At 42.6% G+C, this 6,590-nt stretch overlaps 1 protein-coding gene across 1 annotated transcript in view; it reads left to right on the forward strand.

Moving 5' to 3' along the window:
* Positions 1-6,061: 6,061 nt before the first annotated feature.
* LOC308294473 (uncharacterized protein) overlaps positions 6,062-6,590 on the forward strand; it is a gene marked incomplete at its 3' end in the record, with an annotated part of 255,977 nt that continues 255,448 nt past the window's right edge. The window contains exon 1 of the mRNA XM_080737207.1: positions 6,062-6,101. The remainder of the gene's footprint in view (positions 6,102-6,590) is intronic.

Genomic DNA, 6,590 nt, shown 5'->3' on the forward strand with positions numbered 1-6,590 from the left:
AGTAAATGCCATTCAATTTGTTGGGATGATAATGATGTTGCTCTAATGGATTTCATCATATCTGTCTGATTCTTTTCATCAGATGTGGAAGTGTCATCCGGCAGACCGGTCCTCAGAGACCAGGAGTGCGTGTGCGAGGGGCTGGCGTGTGAGCAGGGCGACCGCTGCCTCGGTCAGCAGTGTTTCTCCTCTGTGACCATGACGGACGGGGCTGCCGTCCACCAGAAGGGCTGCCTCAGGGATGACGAGGAAGGCAGAGGCACATGTGCCACTCCACGCTCATCGGCCCATGTTGTGAAGTGTTGCCAGGGCCACCTATGTAACATGAACGTTGTGCAAGCAGGCACTGGGAAAGGTGATTTGTTCGATAGTTTTCTTGGATGTCATTTCACACAGACCTTTTCCAGTGTCACCTGTGTAACTTGAACAGCACGGTGGAGCTGCCAGTCCAAGGTACTGCACTACCCAGAATGCATTACATGCACCATCTGTCCTTTTTTCCATGACATTTGTGAAACACTGCTCCATTATGCCTGGTGTGGGCATCAGCCTAGTACATCCTTTTTTAGATTTCGCCTCCATTCCAATTAGGAATGCCAATGAGGGTTAGTTCTGCCTGTGTTTTAAGTCCAAAGGGATGCACATTCCATCCTCTCCGCTAAGGAGGACAACAAGCCAACAATCCCTCGGCCGTGTCCATCCTCGCCAGCTCGCATTAGACTGTCTTTTGGGTATGTACGGTTGCAATCCCAGGGGAACCACAGAGGAAACAGAAAAAATGGAAAGGACAGTAGGGGAAATGGGAACAGAGAGGGAGGCTGTGAATATATTGTTTAGTCATGGTCCACTCACCCTGTCCCCTCTGTGGCTGTCACGGCTGGCTGACATAAGACCAGAGGGTGAAGTCCTTGGGGAATGGAGAGACAAGAGACAGGCCACCATATGTAAAGTCTTTGTCACCCTCCCACCCTCACCTCTCCCACCAGTTAACAAACAAACAAACAAACAGATGGCCCGGCTCAAAAGGCCCAGGATATCGCATTAGAATATATTTAATAGGTGAATGCAATCTTACTTCCTTGTGTACATTTTTGGAGCAGACCTGCATCAAACAGTATTAGGAAACAGTATCTTGTTTCAAGGTTCTTGGAACACCATTATTGTTTGCGGTTTCTGCCATGGGGACAGAAGTATCCCATAAATGAGTATTTTACCATAAATTGTTAATCATAAAAGATTCTACTTAAAACTCTATGCTATCACTCCATCAGTGTCCATCACTCACTGTGTTGTATTATTTGACTAAGTAAGTACACCCATCAGACATTCCAAGTGAAGTGGCAACAACAGAAGTTATCTGTAAATGCAATTTGACCCACATCTGCTAACAGATGTGCGACTCAAATGCATCCCCTCTGGCCTAGATGTGTTTGGTTCAAGACTAGCTAGCTCCCAGAGTGTGTTCGCCAGGTCTATGTATGAGGGAGAAAGAGTTCAGTATATGCTGGGAGAAAAGGGGGAGCGTTGACTGTGCTGGAGGCTGTACAGTCTTTCCCCTGGAATGTTTGGAGTGTGTGTGCGGTTGTCACTTCCCGAGGCTGGGCTCCGCTGCCTGTGTGTGTGTGTGTGTGTGTGTGTGTGTGTGTGTGTGTGTGTGTGTGTGTGTGTGTGTGTGTGTGTGTGTGTGTGTGTGTGTGTGTGTGCGCGCGTGCTGTTCTCCTCAGAACTTGTGTGAGTGCAATTTTGTGCGTGTTTGGCCTGTGTGTTCTAATAGACCTCCACCCTTCCGTGGTTTTGACCGTCTGCTGTTATGACCATATTGCTGCAGGGCTGTGTGCTGCTGGTCTGAGTGAGTGTGTGTGTGTGTGTGGTCCTGTCAGGAGAGGAGGAGGTTGGAGGGGAGGGGGGGGGGGGGGGGGGGGGGTGTTCGCTTCAGCATCCATAATTATCATCACCTGTCTTCATGACTCAGACCAGGCCAGGAGGCTGTGGTTGACCTCAGGCACTGACTCACCTGACTAGTGTGACGTGGTCTGTGTGACACAGCATCCATCCACATCCAAAACACTGCTACACACCTGTGTGTGTGTGTGTGTGTGTGTGTGTGTGTGTGTGTGTGTGTGTGTGTGTGTGTGTGTGTGTGTGTGTGTGTGTGTGTGTGTGGCCATGGGATAGTCTTGAACTTTATTTTTATTTAACCACTAAAGCTGTACTAAATTAAATGTCAAAACTAGCCTATCTACAAGCAGCATCATTGTGAGTCTGTATTTTTTAAACATTGGACATAATGACATGCCCAAAATAGATTGAAAATGGCAAAAGTCAACATTTGGTGATATGATTGGTCTGGCTCTAGTTAGGTCCATTGATGTCCCAAGGTCAAGGTTAACGCACAGGAGATGATACCTTTGTACAAACTCTGTTTGACTGTTTTGAAATCCTGTCTTAAAACAAGTCTTTATTAACATAGTATGAATGTTTGTGTTCTCCTTTTTCTTAAGGTCTTATTGATTTTATTATACTATTGTCCTTTTAAATTGGTCTTTTTTGTCTCCTCCAGGCCGAAGGCTTGGGGAGACTATGTTTTGCTCCCTGTCTGTGTGTCTGTGCGTGCGTGCATCCGTCCGTCCGTGCGTGCGTGCGTCCGTCTGTTACCAGCTAATCTCCGGCACTGTTGGCCCAGTACCTGACAAACTGTGGACACACACTCCCTGGATGCCAATTCAGAACCTCTGCCCCACATTTTTCACATGGGCCTGTTCTAGTGCCACCATGGGGCCGATTTTTGCAAAACACATTCTTGGATAGTACTCCTACAGATTTTGTCCAGAAATCACGCAAATCGGTAGACCGTATCTCTACAGTCATGTGATCGACATGGATCTGTCTCATTTTCCGTATTCCATTTTTGGCTAAGATTGGCTTCCGAAGTTTGCAGGATTGGTCTGTTTTGAACTAAATTCCTCAAATCACAAACACAGTATCTCGTCATGTGATCAAGACGGATCAGACACACACAGACGAATGGACAGACTGGAGCAAAAACATACCGGTAGTCTCTGGCCTAGCGGACACAACAACATAAAATACATGATTTTGACGTGTTGGTGATCTAATCCTAATGTAACTCTGTCTTGAGATGGCGGACTTGATGAAGTGTGAACACTTTACTCAACAAAGGTGTCTCTTCTCCCCACAGCAGATGAGCTGCCCAGCTACAGCATGAAAACCCTGGCCATTGTCTTCATGACTCCTATCATCGTCCTCATCGTGCTGTCCTCCATCGCTGACCTTATCCTGGTCTTCAGACGCAATCACCACAACCAGATGGAGAGGTTGGCGGCGCGGGACGCTGAATACGGAACCATTGATGGCCTCATAGCCTCCAACGTGGGAGAGAGCACCCTGGCAGTGAGTAGGGCTGACTGTTCTTGCTCTGCGGATCATCCGTGCGAATAATTAAATATGTTTTGTATGTGCAAATTCTGGGCCCTGGGTACAAGGATTCACTGCGGGCCTGCCATGAATGATCTTCATTTAGACTGGCAACACATTATTTTGTGCTTTAAAATAGCAGATATACAAGCTCACTGCGAGCTTGTAGATCTGCATTTTTTTTTTGTATTTGAATATTTCAAATCCTTCTAAGGTTTTTTGAAAAACCCATGTTTCTATGTCAGTGGTGCTCAAAGGTTTTCATGTGAAGGATCCCAAAATGATATGTATTTGGCCACGGATCCCCATCTAAAAATATTTAGTTCTAGGGACACCCCAGAAGCAAAATTTAAGTTACAAATGTTCGCTTAAAAATATACATGTATTCATAGATTTGCACACATTTTCACGACTTTTCAAAAAATAGCTAAAGCATAAAATAATTAAGGTCCCTCCACCTTGGGCCCTAGTAACTCAGTCCCCCCCCCCCCCTTGTGACGCCCCTGTGTGTGATCTTTGTTAGCAAACAAAGGCAATATCAACATGATTATGTGTCGGTATACTGCAAGTCTTCTTCTGCAGTTCAACCCCAACATGTCTTCTTACTGGTCCAGTGGTTGGGTGGAGTCCTGTGGTTAGCGTTGAGCCTGAATGACAACCAAGCACAGCCATTGGCTGACGCACTATATAATCAAGTTGAGCATAAACAACGTGCAATCTGGTGCGTGCCCTCAAAAATGTATGTTTGCGTCACTCCACAGTCTGTTTCATGATCCTTTAAATCATGGAATAATAAATACATGTCGAAAAGATTTCCTTGTTCCCCATGAATTTTGAGAGCCATTGTTTGTACTGCAGCGTATAAACATTTGTGATTCCCATGCTGCTTTGTGCTTGTACGGCCACAAAGAGTCTCTGGGGACATACTGTACTCTTCTACTGAAGTATCAATTTCTCTACACCTTATTCCAGCCTTAGCAACTGAAATCCCAGACAATCCAATTCATCTTTAATGACTAAACATAAAGGCATGGTGGACAATGTTTATAGTGGCACATATAATACAAGCTTAAGTGGTTAATCAGACTAATACATTTAGTTGATTATATATATATATTTTTTGTGTGATTCATATATAAGAAAAAAGAAAGAAAAACATTATTACAATTATTATTATTATTTAATTTTTTTCGGCCATAGTGTGAGGGGTTGATGATCTTGGATCCATTTCAAGCTATTTTCAAAATCTGTTACTGTAATCCAGATTACACACTTTAAAATGTAACATAGGACGTTACAAGTTACAAGTTACGTAACGGCGTTACATGTAATCCGTTACTTAACAACCCTGCCTGTAGTATAACAGGTAATATATAAACGTACAATAATATTACACTATTAAACTGCGGTCGCCACCGCTACAGCTTGTTGTGTATGAAGCCTGTGTTATACTGTACTTCGTCATACGACGGTGTTGCACGCGAGCAAAGTCGGAAAACTTGTGACGCAGGTCGTAGTACAGTAAACTGAAACATACTTTGACCATGATTGGGCTTTAGAGTAAATATCCATCTCTAAAGCTATCTCTAAATGAGTATGAATGAATGAATTAGGAGGACTATATGTATTGTCAAAAACATTAAAGGTGAACAAGTTATTTATCACCTGTGAATATATGAAGACATTAATGGTTTGTTAACAATGAGTAGCCTGTATCCTCTATGAATGAATATACAGACTAGACGGTATGTGATCTATACACAATGTAGGCCTATATATCAATTAATGAATGCACTAGAAACCTACATGAGTTGAATACTTTCAACTTCATGCAAATCATGCACAGAAAGGTGGTTTTATTTAGGCTGCTCAATTAACAATGTTTAACAAAGACACAGGTAAATATTTAAAGGTAAATAGCCTACCTGACAATGTAAAGCTATTTTGCTATTTGAATAACATGATTATGTTGATGTATGTTCATTCATTAAGTCACTGGTGAGACTGTTTTGCTAGTCTATTGTTAACTAACTCTGAGCAAGTGCAGTTAGTATATTTTATTAAAGATTTGTCAACAATATTGCCAAAGCAACATTACTGTATTGCCTGGTAATACTAGCCTACTTTTTCTCCAGACCAAATGGCATTTTTATTTAAAAGGTTGTTCTAACATCTTGCCTCCTCCTATTAGTGTAAGTCAAGACATGCAATGTGCTACATTTCTGGTGTGAAATTTTGTTAACATAACTGTAAAGGTCCCACCCAAAAAGGTGCATGGAACCCCCCAAAATATACGCTGTTTTGTGCGGGAAAACAACAAAAATTGCACCGCGGGCGCTGCGCGGGCGCTGCGGGCGCCGCGCGGGCACGATCTGGTCTTACCATTTCCTCAGATATTCAACTTCGTCAGAAACACTCACAGGGCTGGCTGCAGATGCGGAAACTAGATTTTTTTGTTTTGATTGTTAATTGGCCTTGTGGGCACAGTCAACAGCTAGAGCAGATTGTCATTTATCAGGTTGATCACTAATACAACTAATCTTCTGCTCATTATTAGATGGACAGTACAGTAATGTACAGTAATGAGCCTCCACAGCAAGACAGCTCTCCACCAGAAAAGAAACGGGCTGTGGATCCAACAACTTCATTTAAGACCAAAGTTGCAGGTAACTATGCCTAAAGTGCAGTTATTAGTCTCTTACAAGATGTTATGGTCTGGTTAAGAATGGGTATTCCATTATTACTATTACTATTCTATTACTTAATCCGAATACACACAATATGTCATGACATGTTTTGGCACTAGACCATTATATAGAAATTCTTTATTAGGAATAAACCATTGAGATGAACCATCTCGTTTTCAAGGACATCCTCAAGTTACAGATACGTACAGTATCTGTGTAGAACAAACAAAACTAAACAAATAAACAAAACAAACAAGTGAAACAAAACCAAACAGCACTAAACATAACAGGACAAATCAAACAACCTCAACAATGGGGGACACAAATACAAACATACAACATACAACAGAGCACATATAAGAATCATTGCGTCAAAGGATCTGTTATACTGTTAATGAAAGCATGAGCAGGTAGTCTCAAAGTAAGAGGACAGCGCTGTTTTAAATAGATGAAAGGAAGATATTGATC

The sequence above is a fragment of the Nannobrachium achirus genome (genome assembly GCF_963921795.1).
Source record: "Nannobrachium achirus genome assembly, chromosome: 11".
NCBI classification, from domain to species: domain Eukaryota; kingdom Metazoa; phylum Chordata; class Actinopteri; order Myctophiformes; family Myctophidae; genus Nannobrachium; species Nannobrachium achirus.